Genomic DNA, 24,622 nt, shown 5'->3' with positions numbered 1-24,622 from the left:
TACATAAGCTGCAAGACTCTCCAGAATATGGTCCCCTTGATGTCTCGATGACCTCAAACTCTGTTGTTCTTCCCTCGCATGCTGTGCTCCAGTCACGCTGGCCTCCTTGTACCCAAAACATGTCAAGCTGCTCCCATTTCAGGGTCTTTGTGCTTGTTGTTGCCTGCAGTGCTCACACCCTAGGTATCTGCATGGCTTAACTCCTCCCTCCCTTTTTGTTTCTGCTCAAATGTTACCTTCTTTGTGAAGCCTTCCTCAGCCACCCTAATCAAATACCATCCATTATTTTCTACCTTGTTATTCTGCTTTATTTTTTTCTATAACATTTACAAAGAAAAAAGAAACACTGCATGTCACCTTCTCTTCTTCTCCCAGAATGAAAGCTCCTCAAGAATAAGGACGTTGTGTTGTTTAATGCTATATTGTCAAAAGCAAGAATAAAGCCTGCCACACGATAGGTGTTCATTAAGTATTTGTTGCCAAATGAAAAAACTTCTACCCATTCAATATCTCTTTCCTGGAGACTTTCCTGACCTACTTAAGAATAACGAAGAACTTTCTTTTCTCTCTAGACTCCCAAATAATTTTGTTTTATATCTCTTCTGTCAACCTATGAAGATCTCTTTTCACTGTTTGGTGATATCCTATTTGCATTTTATTCCCTGGCACTTAGTATAACATCAATTAACAAATATTTGTTGAATAAATAAATGAATGAGTTGATAAGGGGCCTGTATTATAAGCATAATTACTGGGCAAATAGAATATATCCTGCCCTATCTTCCTTCCTCATACTTCTATTCTTACTCTTACTCTTCTTCCAACCATCCCCACCTGAACCCTGAAACTGGCTACCCTCCCTCTCACCCATGCCTCTTCGTAATCATACCTTCTTACTCTTACCGCTTATTAATACTAAATAAGCAATCTTAGAAACTTCTCAAGTTGAAATAGAAAATTTAAAGCAACACCAAAATTAAATGTCTAATGGTTAATCCTCATCTTGTCCTTTCTTTATAGAGACAGTGCTCTGCAGGGATTCTACTACTATAATGGTTAATACTGAGTGTCAGTTGGATTAAAGGATGCAAAGTATTGATCGTGGGTGTGTCTGTGAGGGTGTCACCAAAGGAAATTAACATTTGAGTCAGTGGACTGGGAAAGGCAGACCCACTCTTAATCTGGGTGTGCACCATCTAATCAGCTGCCAACACAGCTAGAAGATAAAGTAGGCAAAATAACATGAAAAGATTAGGCTGGCCTAACCTCCCAGCCTACATCTTTCTCCCATGCTGGATGCTTCCTGCCCTTGAACATCGGACTCCACATTCTTCAGTTTTGGGACTCGGACTGGCTCTCCTTTCTCCTCAGCTTGCAGATAGCCTATTGTGGGACCTTGTGATCATGTGAGTTAATACTCAAACTCTCCTTTATATATGTGTGTATATATATTTATATTTATAATACATATTATTAAATATAGATAATATAAATTTAATATATGTGTGTGTGTATACACACACACACACACACACACACACACACACACATATATATATATATATATATATATATATATATATATATATATATATATATATATATATAATTCTGCCCCTCTAGAGAACCCTAATACAACCACTAATAAAAGTTGGGGACAAAAGATATTGATTGGGTCTCGTAAGTAGGTTCTGCTCACTGTAGCAATATCTCTTAAGGCTTTTGAGAAGACTCCCTAATAAAAGATTTAAAATACAACAAATATCAAGTTTGTGCATTTCAAATTTCATTATCAGCACCACCTTCATTATCCAAAATTATTACTAAAGCCTATGACACATACAGCATGAGCAGCAGACAGAAAATTTTGAAGTCGGTGCCTCTGCGGATCACAGATGCAGAGGCAGGTATCACAGCTGTAAAGCAGTTATTTACAAGTGAGACACTTCGCCAGTGGAAATGAACTGTCTTCTTTCTTTAGGGGAAAAGAGGTTGCAAAACTGTGGAATATTAGAACAGGAAGCCAAAGAGGAAAACTGACTTGCCTAAGGCCACTCAGCAAAATTCAGCCAGAATGGGAACTCATACTTGACTCCAACTTCTTATTCCTCGTGTTTTTACTCCTAACATATTTTCTACTACTCAGGGACTCTCCATGGTAAATTACCCATGAAAACACACAGACACACACACGAACTAAATTCCATTCATATTAAGATGAGCTTCCTTTTTTCCCTCCCCATCCATGGTAGTAATAAGAAGAAGAGCTTTTTCATTCTAAAGTAAACTTCCATTTTTCTTTCTTGATAGGTTTTCATGTTTTCCTCTGAAAGTAATTAAAAGTACTACTCAAGTTGTCCTTAGTTGTCTAGAATGGCTTATGCTGCCATTAGCTTCTACAACTCTATCATTAGAGAAATGGACTGTACTTCTTCTTAACCTTTCACATGCAGCCAAAATTGGGTTACTTTAAAAGGCAAGATGTCAAAAGCAGATAAACCCTTTGTACTGTAATGAGCATAATGATAAATAATGGCACTTACGTTCAATAAATGATGCCCTGCCCATAAACAGCCTTTCCTCTCAGATATTCTATTTAATTCAATAATATATTCCAGGTAATTTGTGGAAATGAATGAGAAATTACCTTAAGCAAGATGACTTTGGAATGTACTAAAATATACCTTGTTGAAAATAATTAACGGAAGCAGAGTTTGCAGAAGTAAAATTATGGCATTAAAATACCTCATTGCATGAATTCATCTTCCAAGTGGCCTGCCTTGGAGCAGGTGTAGAAATGAGGGCACTGTGGCATGAACAATGTTGGTAATAAAAGGCATGCTATTGATATCAATGTGCCATGGTATGCAGTGCTTTTTGTGTGTTTTAAGAACCGAGACAATAATCCATATAGTGTTCATCTCCCACTTAAACTACTCCAAAACCCCACTTATCTTGCTACCTATATTCCATGGAACTATCCTAGTAATCTTTGGAAAATGTAAATCACATCACACCACCCACCCCCATTCAAACTACTAATGGTTTCCCACCAAAGTTGAAATAAAAATTCAACATGCTTTCCATGCTCTATAAGACTCTAACAAGACCTATCTCTAGCCTACCTCTCTGACATTATCTTCTACTATTATTTCCCCCTTGCTACTCTACACTAGTTATACTTGCTGTATTGACAGTTCTTAAATATTCAAAGATATTCTTTGAATATTTAAGAACTGTCAATACAGCAAGTATTTTTCCCCTGTATCTCTTGCACTTTTTTCTCCTCTTTTCTCTTGCATTTTTTTCTCCCCTGTATCTCATTTTTGCATGAATTGCTTCCTCATCACATTCAATAATCTGGTTATGTATCATCTACAACTTCTACTTCCAGCAACACAGCAAACTATATACCTTGAAGAAGAAAAAAAAAATTTTCCCAGCAGAGAACAGCTAAAATTGCTTTAAAAATACTTTTAGATATTTTAAGTTTAATTAAGAAGTTTTTTTAAAAAATCATAGAAACCAAAACATTAAAGCAAAAACATTAATCTCAAAAGGTAAGAGAATACTGAAAATGATGCTTAGCCTGGGGCAATGGCTGATACCTGATAGTCCAGAGCTGCACTGTTTAATACAGTAGCCACTTGCCACCTGTGACTATTTAAATTTTTTTAAATAATTAAAAATTTGATTTCTCAATTACATAAGTCACATTTCAAGTATTCAATAATTACAGTGGCTAATGGATACCATGTTGGACAACGCAAATACTGAATGTTTCCATCATTATAGAAACTTCAGTTGGATGCTCTGATCTCAATTTTTAAACAAAACCTAGATCCCATTGAAAGAGAAAGTTAGATTAGAGACCTCCTTCTATTTCAGGTACACAAATCTCCCTAAAGAAAAGACACTACACCTCAGGGAACATCAGGGCTAGAAAGAAAATCTTTTCCTCCCAAACTAAACAGGAAAAACAAATGCCTGTCTAAGCCTTGACACAAAATTGAAGAAAAAATGTTCTTCTATTATATATAACAATGATCGGTTCTTCACCACGTAGATTTGGAGCCAGAATTTACATTAATGCTGGAGTGGGAGTGTCACCATGTTCTCAACAGAAATAAATGCAAACCATCTATTAAGTAATCTTCCCTAAATCCCAGGCTTCAACAAAATTGCTACAAAATGTATAAAAATATATATGCTCACAAAAAAGGTAAAATACAAGAGTAAATAAGATACTGAGTTAGCAGAAACCACTGAAAGAAGACTAAAACTCTCAAATACTGCAGATATTAGAATTATTGTATATGGAATATAATGATTATGTAACAAATGCCCTTAAAAATAAGAGTATCAATACTACAATTAATAAATGATTCACTACATACAGCCATTATGGAAAACAATACAGAGTTTTCTCAAAAAAACTAAAAACAGAACTGCCATATGACCAAGAAATCCCACTGCTGGGCATATGGCCAAAAGAAAGGAAATCAATATGTTGCTGAGATATCTGTACTCCCATGGTTATTGTAGCACTATTCACAATAGCCAAAATATGGAATCAACCTGAGTGTCCATCAATAGATGCATAGATTTTATTTAATATGGTATATATGCACAATGAAATATTATTCCACCATAAAAAAGAATGAAATTCTGTCATTTGCAGCAACATGGATGGAATGTGAGGTCATTATGTTAAGTGAAATGAGCCAGTCACAGAAAGACAAACATCACATATTCTCATATGTGGAAGCTAAAACACTGAGTCTCATGGAAGTAGACAGCAGAATGATGGTTACGAGAGGGTGGGAAAGGAAGTGGTGAGGGGGAATGAAGAATAGGTTAAAGGGTACAAAAATATTGTTAGAAGGAATAAGTTCTAATATTTGATAGTACAGTATGGAAACTATAGTTAATAATTTATTATATATTTCAAAATAGCTAGAAAAGAATTGTAATATTCCCAACATAAATAAGTGTTTGAAGTGATGGATATCCCAATTACTCTGATTTGATCACATATTGTATGCATCTGTCAAATTATCACATGTATCCCAAAAACCATGTACAACTATGATAATAAAAATACAAATACAACACTAAAAAATGACTAGGTATTTTTTTAAAAAGTAATTAGAATGTCTAGAAATTTAAAACACAGTAAATAATCTGGAACAGCAGATTTGAAATGATTGAAGAGAAAATTAATAACTGGAAGATAAATCTGAAGAAATTACACAGATTATGGCATAAGATAAAAAAGCCATTAAGTGACAGGAGGCTAGAGTAATAAATCTAATTGAAGTTTGGAAATAAGGTAATAGAAATAGACAATATTTGAAAAGTAAATAGCTGAGAATTTTCCCAAATTATGAAAGTCATAAATTCTCAAGTTCCAGAAGTCCAACAAATGCTAGAAGGCAAATAAAAAGAAACACACACATACAGAGATTGTAATGAACCTGCAGAATGCCAAAGATAAAAATATTTGTAAAGTAGACGGTAAATAGGCAAACCAGCAACAAAGTAATGTCAATTATACTGATGGCTGACTTCTCAAAAGCAACAATGATGCTAGAAGTAAATGGAATAACGACTTCAAGATTAGATAGTTGTGACCTAGGATTATATACCAAGTAAGAATATTGTTTCAACAATCAAGGCTGTGTCAGTCAAACTCTTAGATGAGGGTCTCTAGAAACACAGCTTTAAACAGGAATCTCTATACAAGTGATTAACCGAGAAACTTCTCTCCTGGGTAAATTATAATGAAATAAGTGGAATAGGATAAGGCAGGCAAAGAAACTAAAGATGTGGTTTCAGCTATAGTCTAGCCCCAGCCTGACCCCAAGGGAGTTCTGGGGTATGATTATCACCACGTAGTTGTCCCACCTTAAGGCAAAAGGCTTAGGCTTTTTTCAAAGACCCGTGGTATTTATTAATTTCTTACATCAAGTTATCTTCTCCATTAAGACTTTAATTGGTGTTTTAGAGCCATGTTAAGACAAATAACTTTGGCATTATTTATAAGCTTTACTATTTTCATTGTTCATTTAAATTTTTTTATATATCAGGGCCTTAATATGTAGTCTTTTAAAAGTTTTGTTATATTTACACTCAAGGTACATGAGATTAATATATTCACTACTGAGATTGTATTAATATTTTGCTACGTTCCCTTTAGATTATCTTTATTTTCAAAGAAACTACACATTACAAATGCAGTTACAGTCCCACCTTCCATCTCTTCTTCATTCCTGTCTACTTAGAAGTGACCCTTTTTCTGAGATAAGTATCATATATGTTTCTTTCTTTCCTTTGGATTAACTTCCTAAATATTTGATATTCTATATTAAACATTTTTTTAGCCACAACATTATGTCTCTGAGACTTGTTATGTTTATACATTCAAATCCAGTTCATTCATTTTTGTTCTTAGACATTCTATTGGACCAACAAACCACAGTGCATTTTTTTCATCCCCCTGCTGTCTGACAGTAAGACTTTCTCAGCCTTGTAACAATTAACAATTCAGAAATATACATCTTTGTATATATCTCCTTGAACAAGAGTTTCTCCCTGATAAGCCCCCAGAAGTAGAACTGTTGGGCTATGGAGAATATGCACTGTCAACCTTACTTGGTAGTTCCAATGTAGCTTTCTCAAGTGTTTACACTTATTTTCCCTCCTCCACCCATGCCTTGGAGTTCTTGTTTTGTTCACATTATCACCAACAGTGGATATTATCAAACAATAAATTTGTAAATATAAAATGTTATGTCCTTGTTTTAATTTACTTTTCCTAAGTACTAAAGAAGTTGGACATCTTTACATATATTTATTGGCCATTAGTTCATTTTCACACTGCTAACAAAGATAACCCTGAGACTGAGTAATTTATAAAGATAAAGAGGTTTAATGGACTCATAGTTCCACATGGTTGGGAGGCCTCGCAATCATGGTGGAAGGCAAAGGAGGAGAAGGACACGTCTTACATGGCAGCAGGCGAGAGAGAGCATGTGAGGGGAACTGCTCTATAAAATCATCAGATTTCAGGAGATTTATGCATTATCATGGGAACAGGATGGGAAACCCACCCCCATGATTCAATTACCTCCCACAGGGTCCCTCCCATGACATGTGGGGATTATTACAATTCAGGTGAGATTTGGGTGGGGACACAGAGCCAAACCATGTCAGCCATCTATCTTCCTCTGTCAATTTATCACTATGTATTTTAACAATATTTCTCATTGATTTCTAAGAGCATTTTATATATTCTGCATATTAATATTTCATTGGAAATATGAGTTACAAATGTCTTTTCTCAGTCTATGACTTTTATTTTCATCTCTGTCACCTTTTATCATACAGAAGTTTTATGTTTCAGTGTGTCAGAGTGTATTTTTCCTTTTGTACTTTCTGCATTTAAGAATTATAATATCTTAGGAATAAGTTCAAGAGAGCTATGGTACAACATGGTTGTATAGTTAATAACAATGTATTTTGAAAATCACTGACTAGATTGTTTTTACCACAAAAAAAGATAAGTATGTGATGTACGTGTTAATTAGCTTCAATGAGCCATTCCACAATGTATACATATTTCAAAGCATAATGTTGTATACAATAAATATATATATATATACAATTTCTATGGGTCCATTAAAAATGAATTATCTTTTACTAATGGCATAAAAATATTCTCCCATTTTTTGGTTAAAAGTTTTAGAGCTTTGCTGATCACATTTAAGTCTTTAAGCTATCTGGAATGTATTTTTGTGAATGACGTGGTATAGCAATCTAATTTTATCTTGTACTATATGATGGCCAAGTGCCTCAGCATCATTTATTGATGATTGTATCCCCTTTCTCATATATAAAACTCCCAAGTATACATTGGTCTATCTTCAGTCTCTCTCTTCTTTATCAGTCAATTTGTCTAGCTGGAAAAGTACCTCACAGTTTTAAATAGTACAGTCTCCTACTACTGCCAAGAATCTGGTAAAATGATTCATCACATTTTGTTCTTTTCTCAAGTTACCTTGGCTAAGGACTTAGGCTTTTGTATCCCTGTCCCTCCAATCAGTCAGCACTGACTGCAGGCTGCCCCCAGAGTAGGAGGGCCTAACTTCCCAGGCATTTCTGAGCAAGGTAGCTGGCAGGGGCCAAAGGCAATTCTCTGGAGAAGAGTGCAACTGTAAGCCATTAGCAGCCAATAGTCACAGTAGCAGTAAGACAGGTACACTGGCCTGGTGGAAAGGATCTGGATGGGGCACCAACAGCTTCCAGTACAGGGTCCAAAAAGAAAACAGACAGCTCATTCAAATTAGGATGATTTAAAGATATAGTGTATTTGCAAAGGACTGGTAATAAAGGTATGCTTGGGGTTAGGTAAACTATAAGAGATGGAGCTGTTATTTCTAGAGCTGGGGGATGAAGGGATAGCGTGGCTGCTGGAACCAAGAATGAAAGGATCATGTAGAGAGAGTTGCCTCGGGAGAAGCAATGACCTTCAGTCAAGGACTACAATCAGATGAGGGGACCGCTGAGGAGAGTGGAGCAGAGAAATAAATATCCCAGTCTCACTCTTCTTCCGCCCTCTGATCTCCTGCTGGGCTCCTCATTTGCTAAGCCCAATGAGAAGCCAGAGGAAGTGTTTGTCAGTGTCTATGGGCCAGCCTCCCAGAGAGGAGCTCTGTGGGAAGGGCAGAGAGTGAATCTAGAGGGGAAAATGCACAATCTCCTGCACGAAGGCAAATAAAAACTGTTTCAGACAAATGTCACCTTCTCTGAGCAGTCTTACCAACCACGCTGTCTAAAATAAAGTGCCCCAACTTCTGTCCTTTGTTGGTCCTCCAAACGTTTACCCTGCTATTTGGCTTTAAAGCACTATATTCACATGAAATATAAAAAACTTCCACGAAATAATGAAGAAAGTCAAGCACATGAATATAAAGATGAGCAAAGTAGAAAAGCAATTCTCCAAAGAAAAGTGTAATGTTTAACTACATTTGTAGGCAAAAATGTAAAATGTATTATAAAATACATGATACCGTTTTCATCCATCAAATTGATAAATATTTTAAGATAATAATTTCCAATGTTAGGGTTTGAGGAAGACACACTAAGGTTGAAATATAAAATTGGTGTAATGTTTCTGAAGAATAATTTGAGAATGTATAGTAAAAGGTTTAGGTATGCTATTTTACCCAGCCATTTAACTTTTACAAATGTATTCTAGTTAATGGTTCAAGTATCCAAGATGAGAATTGCTCATAATGGCTAAAAACTGCAAACAATTTATATGTCCAACAGAAAACAGCTTACCAATGTTTCCCCAGCTGTGTCCCTTAGAGCACTAGTCTCATTAAATCCTGCTTGGAAAAGTGTCCCACAGTCAGCTAAATGTGGAAATGTTCTTGGAATAAAAGGCAAAAATTTATAACGTTGCCTAACATGGTGTAACCTGTGATCAGGACAAAATAAGCAACTACGTGGGTTCATAAGTAGGTCAAACAATTGTAAACTTAGGCTTATTAGCCCTGTGTTCCAACCACCAGAACTCATTAGTCTGAGTTCAGTTTAATTGATTATCATTTTAACTCAAATTTATTTTTGTTATAAATGAGGTAGTTTATTATCACTTATTGTGTAACAGATAACCCAATACTTAGAAGCTGAAAACAATGAAAACTGAAAATTTGTTATCTCATAGTTTCTGGGCATAGCTTAGCTGGATGTCCCTGGCTCAAGATCTCTCATGAACTTGCAAGGAAGCTGTCATCTGGGTCTGTGTTCTCATCTGAAGGTTTAACAGAGGAGGATCAGCTTCCAAGCTTAGTCATGTTATTAGCAGGTTTCAGTTCCTCACTGGTGTTGGTCAAAGGCTTCCTTCTGTTCTCACCCATGGCTCAAAATGACAGCCAGCCTCCCTCAGACAGAGCAAGCCAGTGAGAGAGCAAGAGAGAGCCTGAAAAAGCCATCGTCCTTTTGTAACCTAATCTCAGAAGTGGTATCTCTTCATTTTTGTCATATTCTATTTGTTAGAAGCAAGTCACAAGTTACAGCCACACTCAAGTGGAATAAATGACACACAGCGACAAACACCAGAAAGTAGGACTCACTAGGGACCATATTAGCAGCAGCCACCCACAGTCACAGTATGAAGGCCCTTGATACTAAGTGACGAAGACTTGCCAAGTAAGAGCTTCTCTAATCACAAAAGGAGGTCTGTCTGACATAAGGGGTGAAGCAGGGTGCCGAAAGGAGAAGCTGAAATTGCAAAATACATGGGTAAATGGCCAACATCAGTTTCCTTCCAATTTAGTTTGGTGAATATTCTGACTGACTGGGCGGGGGGCAGGGTAGTGGTTCTTGGGTCCCAGCGTGGAAAAGTAGGGGCTAGGTGGACACTAATAGGACAGATAAAGGGTAGAGAAAAGGATGGAAATGTCTTCAAAACCAGGAGAAGGGACAACCAGGACTGCTCCACAATTTTGCCAAAGGCGAATTCAGCTTCAGTACTAGAATGTCACTCACTTCAACTTTTGATGGCTAAGGGATCATTTCTGATGTAAATTATCTAGGTCTCTTACGTCTCATCAGCTTCTTCCTAATTTTATGTACATTTTTGCCATTTCTTGTTTCTTATGGCCTCTGGAAAATTTAGGAAGGAAAGTAAAATTCAATCCATTGTTATATTACATTTTATCTCCAGAGAGAATATCATTTTCCTCTCAATACTTATGTACTGACCCAGATAACTGGATACATTAGTAGGAAAACCCTACTTGATTGCATAATTCAGTACAGTCAACGTAGGGAATGTTACAAATTTCTTTTGATCTTAAAGTCCTCAAACGTGGGACCCCAATCAATAAATTTGTTAAAAAATTGCTATCCCTCTTTTTCAACATCTGTAGAAATACTGTTTTTCCTCCTGAATTGACACAAACAATCTCATCCTGCCTCCGAGAAATTACTCCATGAGATGTGTGAAGTCTGTGGTCTATTTTGGACTCCCCAAGAAAAGCTGTGTTAGTATATAATCTTTTGCTTTGCCCTTCCCGGGATGGGCTAGGTGACATAGGATGTCTTTTCTATTTCCAATTTTACAACTCCTCTTAGCAAACAGCAGGTAAACAATTTTAATACAAGGCCATTTTCATTATGTGTCTACTAGAGAACATGCCCCTGCCTTAAATAGTAGTAATACAAAAAAAAGTTTGCTCATACAGTAATAGCAACCTTCCAGAATTACAGTGATTGTGCCGCCCAGCAGTATAATACAAAATGTGGTTTTTATCTCAGAAGACACAGAATTTATTATTTTCCTCCTACCTGACATTTTAAAGCAATTGGAGCCAGATTTCTGAAAGAACAATTCAGAACATTAGCTCGCAAATACAAAAAAAAAAAAAAAAAAAAAACGTTTCCAGCATTGAAATGACTCATTTAAAGCAGCACTTCAACAAACTGCTGTCCACCCTGCCCTGGTAATTATGTCATGTCTGGTGTGTACTAATTTACATAGTGTATTGTTTTCCTGCATAATTAAGGCTATTAAGCTGAATTTAGAGGCTGTGATACACCTACAGTCCTTAATTAATTAAACAAGCACAGAGAGAAGTTACTGACAGGGTCAGACCCTGGTCTTCATGCTTCTGGTGGGAAAGATGTTAAAGAAATGGGTGAGAAGCATTATCACCTGGAATGTTCCTTCATTAACAATTTTGGATTCAAAGAAATTTGAATAGAAGGGGTGGGAGGGACCAAGTCCAAAGTCATTTCCCAGAAAGTAGGCATTTTCATTCAGTCCTTCACAACTACTTCCCATTAAATCACCAAACATGACAAAGTATTTAAAAACAAAAGTCGGTAATGAAATTGACCACCCCTTCTCAATAGTTGTGTTGAGGTGAAAGATTTTCCAATATACTCACTTTGGACTACCTTTAGACCAGGGATGTCCAAACTTTTGGCTTCCCTGGGTCACATTTGAAGAAGAATTGTCTTGGGCCACACATAAAACACACTAATGTGACAGCTGATCTTAAAAAAAAAAAAAAGTCTCCTAATATTTTAAGAAAGTTTACAGATTTTGTTGAGCCGCATTCAAAGCTGTCCTGGGACGCATGTGGTCCATAGGCCGTGGATTGGACAAGCTTGCTTTAGATAGTACCATGGGTCATAAACTAGATTAAATCAGGGAAAGATGTTTTCTCCAGACCTTTCATTCTCTTTGAAGCCACCAAAAAGCACCACATTCATGCAGCCCACTAGATCTAAGCATTCTGTGAGTCAGCCACTAGCAACCACTAATATATAGAGAAAATCCCAATTGGTGTGGGTTTTAAGGTCCTAAAAAAAATCATAACACTTCTACTTTCTTCGGAATTGCATCCAATACCAATACTGTGCTTTTTACCTGTGGCCAGTTGACTGCCCCAAAGGCATGGAAGGGATACCCAGGAGCACTGATCTTGAATATCTTTTCTTCATAGTTATAACGTGGTCTTTTTCAAGCATGTCCTCAAGAACTTCTTAAAAAATATTTAAACATATCTTTTACATATTCTCCATTTTTAAAGAAACTTTCTATAAACGCAAATTTCTATTACAAAACAAAGGTGCATTGGTTATTTCACAATGACTTCATTTCTGGCAAATTTTACTTCTCTCTTTCACTACTCCTAGTGATTATCTTACTGGTACAACCTATGTTCCTGAACACAGATGCTCTGTCAGGAGAAGAGAGGAACCCACTGTAGAGAGAGCTGCTATCCACCAAGTGCCAGTATACAGTACTATTCTGTGTATGTCCCTGCAACGTAATTAGGAGCTAAGTAGAAGAAGATTCAGAACTCTTTAATGCACTTAAAATCTCTGTCCTGAGGCAATGGATGGCATATTTGCATGTGAAAGGACTGTGAACAGCATGTAGGAAGAATTGTGAAATTACTATAGTATTTATTATTATAACTTGGTGTCATGCTAGTCTCATTTTAGAATGAACTATAAGAATAGATTAAATTAGTGCCATTTTCTTTCCTTGTTAACATCTTTGTCACAAGAACAAGCTGTCAGAATTTTCATATCTAAAATAGTCCATGGATTATTTCATGATACTTGGCCATTTCCAAACCCTGTGTTCTGATTGGTTGCTCTCAGCCCTGTCCTTGCAGACGTGTGGGTTGAACACGGGGAAATAATAATCTTTTAAGCAACTAATCAGGTTGCAGACACCCTGATAAAGGTAGGACAGACAGTATAATGTTACAATTTTAAAACAGAATTTGATCAGAAAACATTATCTCCTAAGAAAATGCTTTTGACCACTGCTGAAAAATACTTTTTGACATGTAACTTCAGAATAGAGACTACTCAGAAATACGTAATCTTATTAGTGTCTGTCTGAGTTTTTTCACTGTCATAAGATAACGTACAATGAAGATTTCTCTGAGGCTTCAGGAGCACCATGGTCTAGTCAAATCTTGAGACAAGCTGTGATCAGAAGTCTATGATGTTACTTCACATGTCTGTAACTCGCTGGTCCTCTGGCCTCAGTTTCTATATCTAACATATATTCCTATTTCCACTGTGATTTTCCCCCAGCCACAGTTCTCCATAACCAGGCAACTGCTAGGTCCTGGTCTGCCTGAGGCTGCCCAACTTTATGTCTATGGTCTTAGCATAATTATTAGAAGCATCTTCTTTCACTCTCAACATGTGCCAGTTTAGACAATACTTGATAGGATCACTCTATCCATCATGCTTCCTCGGAGCCTCTCTGGGATGTGTCCCTGTTTGTGATATGGTACTAACTTATGAATATGTCTTAGTAGCCCCACTAAACTATGACTTGAGGGCAAAATTATTTGGTCTCATCTTTTTGGTTCTCACAGGACCTTGAACAGAATAGGTACTCAATAAACATTTTTTAAATTTATGAAATCATAGAGCGGTTAATTGCTTCAATGCTCAAACTACAGTCATTAACTCTTTTGAAGACTCAGATTAGAACGATGGTGTCTAAAAGAAGACAGTTTTACTTTATATTGAGATCAAACCCACTTGAAGCATCGTATATAGCAGGAGACAGGGAATTTATAATACGTACTTTGTACATATTATACAAACTACATTTATAATATGTAGAATTTATAATATGTACTTTGTGTCAGGTCGCCCAACCCAGGGAGGGAATGCAGCTGAAATTCAAATAGTTTATGTGTCATGCCACGTGCTATGTGGATTAGTGGAGATCCTGCCTGATTTCTAGATGCAAATCCAGATTTAGGGGGCCTAAAGCTTATACAATTGGTGTAGATAAAAGGGATTTCTTTAAAATAAATATAATTATACAGAGAAAATTAGATATGAAAGTAAGTATTTATTTAGAATAAGAAATTTTATGAAATTTGGAAAAGTTACTAAAATATCACAAAATCCATTATAATAACATTTATATTACATAAGGGCTTGAAACACCTCTACAATACCTTTCCACCTATTTACTGCCTGAAGAATACTTTAGTGGTTCTTTGGCATATGGGTGTTCAGCTTTCCTAGAACCATTTGTTGAAGAGACTGTTGAATGGTCTTGGTGCTCCTGTTGAAAACCAGTTACCACATATGTGAGAGTTTGTTTCTAAGTTCTCAATTCTATTTCATTGGCTTATGTCTCTCCTTATGCCATTACTACACTCTTTGACTACCGTAGCTTTGTAATAAGCTTTGAAATCAAGAAGGTGACTCTTCCATCTTTCTTATTCTTAAAGACTGTTTTAGCTATTCAGGATTCCTTGGAATTTCATATTTCATTTCAAATTTCAAATCAGGATTACATTAGCTGCAATAACTTAAGTATATGCAGAAATGACTTCAAGCCACATAAATGGATCCCACTGAATACAGACAATATGCATGTCCAAAATTCATTATCCCTTAGTGGCACCCCAGAAATGTTCAAGGCCATTATGACAACACTCTACCTGAGGGGAAGTGTGACGAATGAGAACTCCAAGTGGAAAGGGGCAGCAGTGGTTAAAAGAAAGCTTTACAAAGATATATGTCCATTTCAGCATATTTCTAGGGCCCTAAGTGAGTAAAGTAACTTGAAATTTAGCTTCACTATAAATTTGTCTTTTATGGTCTTCATGTTTTACAGAAGTGGGAAATATGAAATAAAGCAGAAAGAACTAGAAGAGAGAAGACCTTATGCAGACCTGAAAACAGCCTTCAAATACCAAAGTGACATCCTATAGAAATTGAATTAAGACTTAACTGAGTGGGACAATTCTGAAGATATTGAATGTATTTGTTTCATACTCTAGGCATGATTGATTTCATAATCTGTATCCTGGGGTCTCTACCACACTAAAGCAGATTTTTGGAAGGTAAGAAATAAATCCAGTCAGTTACCCAAACACCAAAGTTCGATTGACTGTAGCAACTACACAGTCCTGGATGTTGGCTGTGTAGACATAGCTTGTGGTTCCTCAGCTTGGAATAGCATCAGTGAAGAAACTCCATCTTGGCATCTGTTTTATGTATTTGTCTCTCCTCACTATTCTTGAGCTTGCAAAGAACATGAATTTTTCACCTTTTTTTCTCCAACACCTAGCTCCGAGCCTGGCAGCATACAGTAGTTCCAAATATATGTTTTCTGAGTCAATCAAAGAATGAATAAATGTTTAGAGTAAACTTAACTTCTTGTCTCCAAGGAATCACATTTCATTGAAGAAAACAAGAAGTATGGGAGGATGTGACAGCAATTCAAAAGTAATTGAATGGTTCTAAGTAAAATAACAAACAATTATAAAATGTTGATCATCAGTTTCTGGCCAATGCACCTTTGTTCAAGTTTATCTAAAGCCTACAGAATGCAGACCCTCCAGGCCTCCTTTAGTTACAGAAGAATTCTGCCATCAATAACAACTTGTGTGCCTACTGGTTGGCAGGTACCATGCTCTGCCCTTAAAAATACAATAAGACTGACACCTTCCCTTCTGTGTGGAACTAATAGTCCAGCTGAACTTTGAAAGATGTACACTATCACAATGACAAGGTGACACTGAGATTCAGCTGTGACATTTGAACCATCTAATGTTCTTTCGCTGTTAAGTTGCTGAGGTCTGTATCACATGGAGTTTTCAGGTAGCAGCAGCTGCCCTGGTAAAATCTGAGATCCCATCTAGGCATGAGCTATGGATAGCAGACAGCTCCACAAGCCTGTTCTACAGCACTTGGGTGCTGACCAAAGACCCAAAAGGCAGAAAAATATGGTTGAATTCTTCCCAAATTTTCTTCAATTTTGCCTGTTTTAACTGTCAAATTTTATCCTTCAAACATTAACCATATTTGGTCAGCAGACATTCTGTTTATAAAAAAGGACAAATAAAACATTAAAAACCAAAGATCAATTGACTATACAAGTCCAAACCAAGTCTCAGATATACTAAGAGTAGGATTAAGAAGCATAAACAATAGGAGAATAAAGCAACATAAAAATGGAAGTTGACTATTTGGTTTAGGCAGAAAAGAGATAGTAATGTTAAATTCCCTAAAATAAATTTGATATATTCAATAAAATAGAATTTTAAGTACCTTAGTATTGTAAACTTCAATAGTTTAAAGAGAAAAGTTTAACCTGTAGCACAAAAAAATAAATATTTTTTAAGTTTAATTGAAACAAGAAGAGGAAGGTGTTATTGGAGTTTAAAAAGTTTAGAACAAAAAGTGCCCTCAGTGGTAGCTCATATGGCCAAGAGGATGTGTGCAGGCTTTGGCAAAACACAATCTGGGTGAGAATCCCGGCTTAACCCCTTTCTAACTGTAAGTTTCAGCATGTAATTTAAGATCTCTTTGCCTCAATTTTGTCAACTGCACAGCGAGGAGGAAGGAAGACAGTAATATCTGGACTCTATCTGCCTGGCACAGTACCTGGTTGGCACTTATATAGACACTCAAGAAACACTCAAAGGAAAACCTGTCAGATTTTACTGACATTTTCACCTGGTTCTACAAATTCAAAGTTTCACTTTTCTGACATGAGTTTTAAAAGACCACCATTATTTCCTGAACTACTGAATGCCTATTAGTACATTATAAAGTAAGGAAGAGCATCCGAGTACCCTGCACACCAGCGTTCAGTATCTAATCTAGATGAGGACTCACGGACTCTCTTGCAGTTTTCTTCACACAGTAATTTGTTATTAGGTTCATCTGGAGATGCCATTTGTGGGACCCCACACAACAAAATCATTAATCAGAATCAATCACACAAGTAAGATAAAAGCACGTGGCCAGCCCTAGGCTAGAGCAGCCTGTAACACAATCAGAGTGCATTAAAACCATGGACATCACAATTTTTTGCAAAGCTCGGGGGTAGGGGGAAGAAGCAGACATATTTTAAAGATCATAGACAATACACTCTTCAAATGAACCGAACTTAATGCCTCTTGCAAGGTCAGATCAAGGGTAAAGAAATGAGAATTGACCAAACACTAGAGCAATTTCCAGCTAAATAAAAAGCCAGATATTCTTTTCTTCACTGACAACAGAAAACACACTGGGAGACAAGAAGGGTTGATCATTGATGCCAAAAATGTACTCTCCATTGTTTGAGGCTTATAAAGTCTCTCCTTTTATCCATTTTCTATTTTTCCTCATATTGCCATTCTCTGTTTTTGTCAATGACCTTTCTTCAATCCAACTCAGCCTCCCTCTAATGGCCTGAAGAGGACTTCTTCACTTGATGGAAAGCTTCAGATTTAAGATCCCCCTCCTTCATTAGAGGGAAAAGTGAACAGCCTCTATGTGCTGGGTGTTAATGAATGTGAAGAAAGATTTTTTTGTATGTGTTTTACACATTATGTTCTTGACTCCTAGAGGTGCTACAATAAATTGCCGCGCTTCATTTACAAGGAGCCATAACAGGAGAAAAATGAGAATCTGGCGACAAATTGCTTCTCAGTCACCCTGGGTCAGGCCGTTGGGGCTAATGAGACGAGGGGCTCTAATTTTAAACTCCTCCTCAACCAAGCCATTCCTGCATTAATGTTCACTGTTGTGAATTGTAAAGTCAAATGAAGGAGCACTGTTGAAAATTAACCAGTATTTTTATCCTTTGAGTACTAAATAGAGCATATTTTGGCTTCTGTAGCTGGTGGTTATCAAAGGCAGCTCAGCCTACACTAGGGTGCCAGCTCCTCGGTACAGTCCCCCCTCCCCAACACAACACCACTCTTCTAATTTCTTCTCCTTTGATATCAAAGCCTTCCTTCTACCTCCACAAAGAAAAACCAGCCGGCAGAAGCAAGTAGTATAGATTTTCAACAAGATTATAATTCGGCCCGTAGGAGCAGTGTTTGAAACCAGCCCCCTTGTGGGTCTAGTACGCAAGATACTGTACACAAGCATTAAAAGTCAGAGAATCGTACTATCCTTTTAGGCCTGCTGCATGCTTAATGATCCATAATTGTGTATGTGGAGGAAGAGCCAGTAAATCACTGACCCCATGAGGGCGGGAAGCACTTTGTCACTGGAAGCCTAAAGCAGGATTTGAGCAAATAATGAAAAACCAGTGTAGCACCTGCCCCTCACAAAATACTTTCCTAATTCCACATTTTGCCAGTTTATAAAAGCAAGCAGCAGGCAAAAAGAGGGGCAAGAGAAAGGAAGATGTTTTATTAAACTGGGGAGAATTTTGATCCCACATGGATGTCCAGGCAATGACTCAAATTTCAAGGTGGGATTTTTTGGGGGAGTTTTGGTAATGTGTTTTAAGTATGTATGAATGAAACGAAGTTCCTCTTGTGTGTAATGTGTCTGTCCGGGTGTATTTTTCCATGGAATCACTACATAAAATACAAATTAACCACACTACCCTAGTCTAATCATTGTAATCAGTTATGTTTTCATGTGTACATTACTGATATATAAGGCTGTTGTAGTTCTTGTGTGTGGTTTAATTGCTTGTTTTTGCATATCTTGTGTGATTGATGATGTTCTAGAAATCTTTTCCCCTAAAGGAGACTTTGTAAATTACTTTGTTTAGATGCTAATGATTGTATTTCATTAGTGGCCCTCTCATCCAGAATCATCTTTAAATGAATGAATATGCCATAATTAAAAATCTGAATTATGAATTACTTTGAAAGGAGACAACATTGTCCCGATTTCCCACTGCGACACAGTGTTATTTCAATTATGTAAATATGTTTAATCATTCCCCTTTTGTTTTTCTAATTATTTAATATTAATGTTGCTTTACCCCTTTATTGCTACAAGAAGGGATATGGCATCTTAAATGAGAGTACTTAGACAAGTGATACACAGATGACTAGATTAAAGCAGACATTTATCAGAATGCATAACCCATTTCAAAAACAAACATGCTATTAACATTCATACTAATATAGCAATACTGGCTATAATTGCACTTCATGAATGTTTTGTCTGTAGAAATCTAATGTATTCACAATGAACAATTTCCAATTATTGTTTTTTTTTCTTATAGAAAGTCCACAACCCCTGGTGAAAGTTTCAATTATCTTGAGGTGTACATCTGAACCATCCACAAGACCATCATTTTTTCTATAGTAGGAAATTTGCAGCTGCTCAAGTACTATGAAACATGACATTTTTGACTTTCACCTCTCCACTTTTGAACCTTCAAAAAATATCTGCAAAAAAGGAATGTTTTAAGCCACTCCCCCCTCTTTTTTTTTTTTTAACTCTCTACCTGAAGCAGGAGAAATATTAGGAAATTTACTGTCACTCTCAACAGCTCTCACACAAGCCTTCAAGAAGCTACACTTACAAGAGAAGCATGAACTGAGCATTGGAGAGCTGCAGAGGGTCACGGTGCATGACAGTCAACTTTATACATTCACACTTCAGGTATCTTATTCTGACCAACTGCAGAAGCCTGATTGGTTCCTTACAAAACATGGCACTGACTTTAACTGAGACATTTTTATTTTACTGCAGCCAGACTACATGGGAGTCTGTTCCTCTACCATTTAGTAATCTTGATTCAATATTATTGCTAACTGACTCTTGAGGTTTAAGAGCCTTAATTATGTTGGTTTAATATTTTATGCTTAAATATTGTTATTTGTAAACTAACAGTAGGAAATGCTACAACTTCCCCATGTTTCTTTTTTATTTCAATGCTATAATAAAATATGATATCGCTGATTGACAGTTACACTTTATTAATGATACTTGTAATTAGGATTATGATTTTAAATGTTTGGTCTTTATCTACACATTACAGGAGTGAGCAAACTTTAAAGACCTCCCTTCCCAACCACCATCTTTTTCTCATTTGAATCCATAACTTTGGCAACCACAAAGACGGGGACTAGGGTTTAACATCGTATCTGGGTATAGCTCTCACACAAACATACAAATTACCTTGTTCATCAGGGGCTACGCCTACAAAACACTCCATGACATCACATTATTTAGCATTCTACATAGACAAAAATTAAGTGACATTTATTTGCAAGTTATTAAGAAAAATATGTAAACTAGATGCCACTAACACTTCTACCTCTCATATTTTTTTCCTCAGCAAGAGAACAAAAAGATTCATACTCAGGTAATTATTGATTTTCCCATAATTTAGAGAAGTCTTTCTATTAAGAAAATGTTTTATGATTAACAGGATAAAGCTATGATTCTCAAGATCAAAGAAAGAAAATTCCAAAGTTTTGTGTAAGTGATGAGAAATACGAAGTCTTTTTATCAATAATAACACATTGATTTTAATGACTTTTTAAATTATGATCCCTGTTGAATTTTACAGATAGGAATGAGTTTCTAATTGTTTCTAATTAGACATCAATTTAAAATTATTTTTTCCCATGCATCTAACTGGAAATTGTAAAATCCCAAAACACTAATATAGAGAAAATCGAAACAATCCCTTGAAATCAGTGTTTGAAGACTGCTGAAACATTCTGCTTTTGATCAGCTCAATATTCTGTCAATGACCTTGGAATCCACAGGAGGGAAATTCACAGAAATCTGCAGTTTAGTTTTTTAAATCTTGAGTTCAGTGGTTTTTTTTAAAAAGTAGATGATTAGGAGTTTGTCTAAATATTCATTATCAGAGTAAAGATGAGGGAAATATTGGGAAAACCATGCCTATGTTATTACCTTAATTCCTTGAATATTGCATTTTAAGCAAAAGTGCAGTGTAAAAAATAATATGGAAAAGGTTTTCACTGGGAGCCCAGGGCTGCTGCTCCCCAAGACAGAAGACAGGATTGGAGAGGCCTTGAAATTGCATGAGGATGGCATGTCCAGGAAATCAGTCATGGCAGACAAACTATGCCCCTTAAAAGCATATTTATATTTCCCAACACATGAGGAAACCATATTGCTTTTTACTGATGAAAGCTTAAAATGTAAATGGTTTTTCCATTCAGATCTTCCTCAGACCAAACTACTCTCGTGCCTTGACTTCAGTAGCTGGATGGACGCAGGCAGTTAAAAACAAAGTTGCACTAAATCCAAGCCTGACATTTCAGGAAAGTAAGCCTAGGTTATATACTTTTATCTGATATGATCTGAATACAAAACAAAGCCAGAGCAAGCATCCTAACCGCAGCTCTCTAAAAATTTCCTCCCTTAGGAGTACAAAAGCCATGAAAAAAGATTTAGAAAGATCCAAGTTCAGACAGTTCAGACACCCACTGCTTCCTATTCCTATTTGAAAAAGTCAGAATGAGGCAATTATACCCTAATTAATTACCACAGATATGGGAAAGCAAGATAGAAGGAGGTCATTTTTCTTCCCTAAGTTTTCTTTCATTTATTCAACAAATACACTGCATATCTACAATAAGCAAAGCCCTTTTCTAGGGACTTTGGAGGCTACATAAATGAAAATAAGAACAACAATTCTAATTCCATTTACACAACTTACTCTAATAAAATGAGCTGGGCTCGGTGGCTCACACCTGTAATCCCAGCACTTTGGGAGGCCAAGGCTGGCAGATCACAAGGTCAGGAGTTCAAGACCAGCCTGGCCAATGTGGTGAAACCCCATCTCTACCAAAAATACAAAAATTAGCCAGGTGTGGTGGCAGGTGCCTGTAGTCCCACCTACTTTGGAGGCTGAGGCAGGAGAATCGCTGGAACCCAGGAGGTGGAGGTTGTAATGAGCCAAGATTGCGCCACTGCACTCCAGACCCTGGGCAACAGAGTGAGACTCTGTCTTAATCAATCAATCAATAAATAAAATGTAATACGTGCAAGTGCCAGAGATTGGTTGGTATAAATTTTCATGTACATTTGTATCTAATTAGAAGGTAATTTTTCTTGTTGTCACCCTTCAACATACATTTATTTTGCTCAGCATTCAATGTGTACTTTTATTCTGAACACTAGTATCTTTCTTCAGTTCTGAAAATTATCAGCCATTATCTCTTTAGCTATTGCCTCTCCACCTCTCACTCCATTCTTTATGTCTGGGCTTCTCACTAGACATGTATTGGAGGCCCTCAACCTATACTCTATGTGTCTTAATTTTTCTTTCCTATTTTTTATCCCCTTATCTGTCTTATGTTTGGGATTCGTTTCTCAACATTACTTTTCAATTTACTTTCTTTGGGTTTAGTAAAAAATGTTTCCCATCTGTTGAGTTCTGTTTGTCCCAATGATTATAGCATTTTAAGTGTTCTTGGCAGGGCACAATGGCTCACATCTGTAATCTCAGCACTTTAGGAAGTCGAGATGGGCAGATCACTTTGAGACAAGCAGTTTGAGACCAGCCTGGGAAACATGGCAAAACCCCCTTCTGTACGAGAAATGCAAATAATTGGCCAGGCGTGCTGGCACATGCCTGTAGTCATGGCTACTCAAGAGGCTGAGGTGGGAGGATTGATTGAGCTCAGGTCGGTCAAGGCTGTGGTGACCTATGATCATATCACTGCACTCCAGCTTGGGCAACACAGTGAGACTCTGTCTCCAAAAAAAAAAAAAAAAAAAAAACGGTTCTCAAAATAATTACATTCACCTGTTTTTATCACCACCAATTTATTTGTATTTTCCTTTGACTTCATTTTAAAGCTCACGGTGGTGTTTGAGCATTTTATGGTTTATCAAATAAGTATTTTTAAGAACACCTGGGATTCATGTAAAGATATTTTTCCCTTCATGTAAAGTATTTTTAAGAGCACCTGGGATTCCTGTAAAGATATTTTCCCACTCCCATTCTCAACTAATGTAATAATTGTACATATTTATGGGATACAAAGTGATATTTCAATACATGTATATAACATGTAATGATCAAATCAGGCAATTGGTATATCTATCTAATCAATGATGATCCAATAATAATCAAACACATCATTTCTTTGTGTTGCGAACATTCAAAATCATCTTTTACTGCCAGTGAAACCAACGGGGCTTGGAGATTTCTTTTTCAGAATGTTTTTAACTACAAATTTAATGTATTCAATAGTTATAGAACTATTGAGGCTACCTATTCATCTGAGGTGAGTTTTAGGAATTTGTGGTTTTTAAAGGACTAACCCATCTCATATAATTGTTGAATTTATGTGAGTAGAATTGTCGTATTATTTTCCTTCTAATATTACAGAGTTGGCAGTAATGTCCCTTCTTTCATTCCTGATATTAATCATTTGTGTTCTCCCTGTTTTCTTGCTAGAGCTTCATAAATTGCATTGATCTTTTCAAAGAACCAATTTTTAGTTTCTTTGATTTTTCTCTATTTTTTGTTTTCAATTTCATTGATTTCTGCTTTTGTCTTTATAATTTCCTTCAGTCTCATTGATTTGAGTTTAATTTGTTCTTTCTCAAGTGTATCATGGTAGAAGCTTAAGTTCTTGATTTAAGATCATTTTTCTCTTTAAGCATGCATATTTAGTGCTATAAATGTCCCTCCAAGCACTTAACTTCATCCAACAATTTGTATTTTGATTTTCATTTACTTCAGACTATTTTCTAATTCCTTTGAGACTTTCTCTTTGACCCATTAATTATTTTAAAATTTGATGATTAATTGCCAGGTATTTAGAGATGTTATCTTTCTGTTATCGATTTCTAGTTTAATTCTCTTGTAGTCTCAGAAGATATTTCAATGATGTTCAATTTTTAAGGCTTATTTTATGATCTATGAGATGGTCTATCTTGGTGAATGTTCTATGCACTCGAAAAGAATCTCTATTCTGCTGCTCTTGGGTAGAGTGTTTTATGACAGATCCAGTTGGTTGAAGTACTCTGCAGTTCTTCTATATTCTTGCTCATTTTCCATCTACTCATTATAACTATTGCTGAGAGAAAAATGTTGAAGGTCCAATTATAATTATGGATTTGCGTACTTCTCCTTTCATCCCAATTAGTTTTTACTTTATGTATCTTAAAGCTCTATTATTAGTTGCATATACATCTAGTATTTGTATATATTCTTCTTGAGTTAATCCTTTTAACAGTATGTAATAGCACTTTTTATTTCTAGTAATTTTCTTTGCTCTAAAGTCTTTTTTATTTGATATTAACATAGCTACTCCAGCTTTCTTTATAGTAGTGTTTGCACGGTACCTATTTTTCCATTCTTTTA

The sequence above is a fragment of the Aotus nancymaae genome, unplaced genomic scaffold (assembly GCF_030222135.1).
Source record: "Aotus nancymaae isolate 86718 unplaced genomic scaffold, 86718_ANA_hifiasm-v0.15.2.pri h1tg000062l, whole genome shotgun sequence".
Lineage (NCBI taxonomy): Eukaryota > Metazoa > Chordata > Mammalia > Primates > Aotidae > Aotus > Aotus nancymaae.
The sequence above is the reverse complement of the archived record's forward strand: the minus strand, read 5'-3'. Positions refer to the sequence as shown.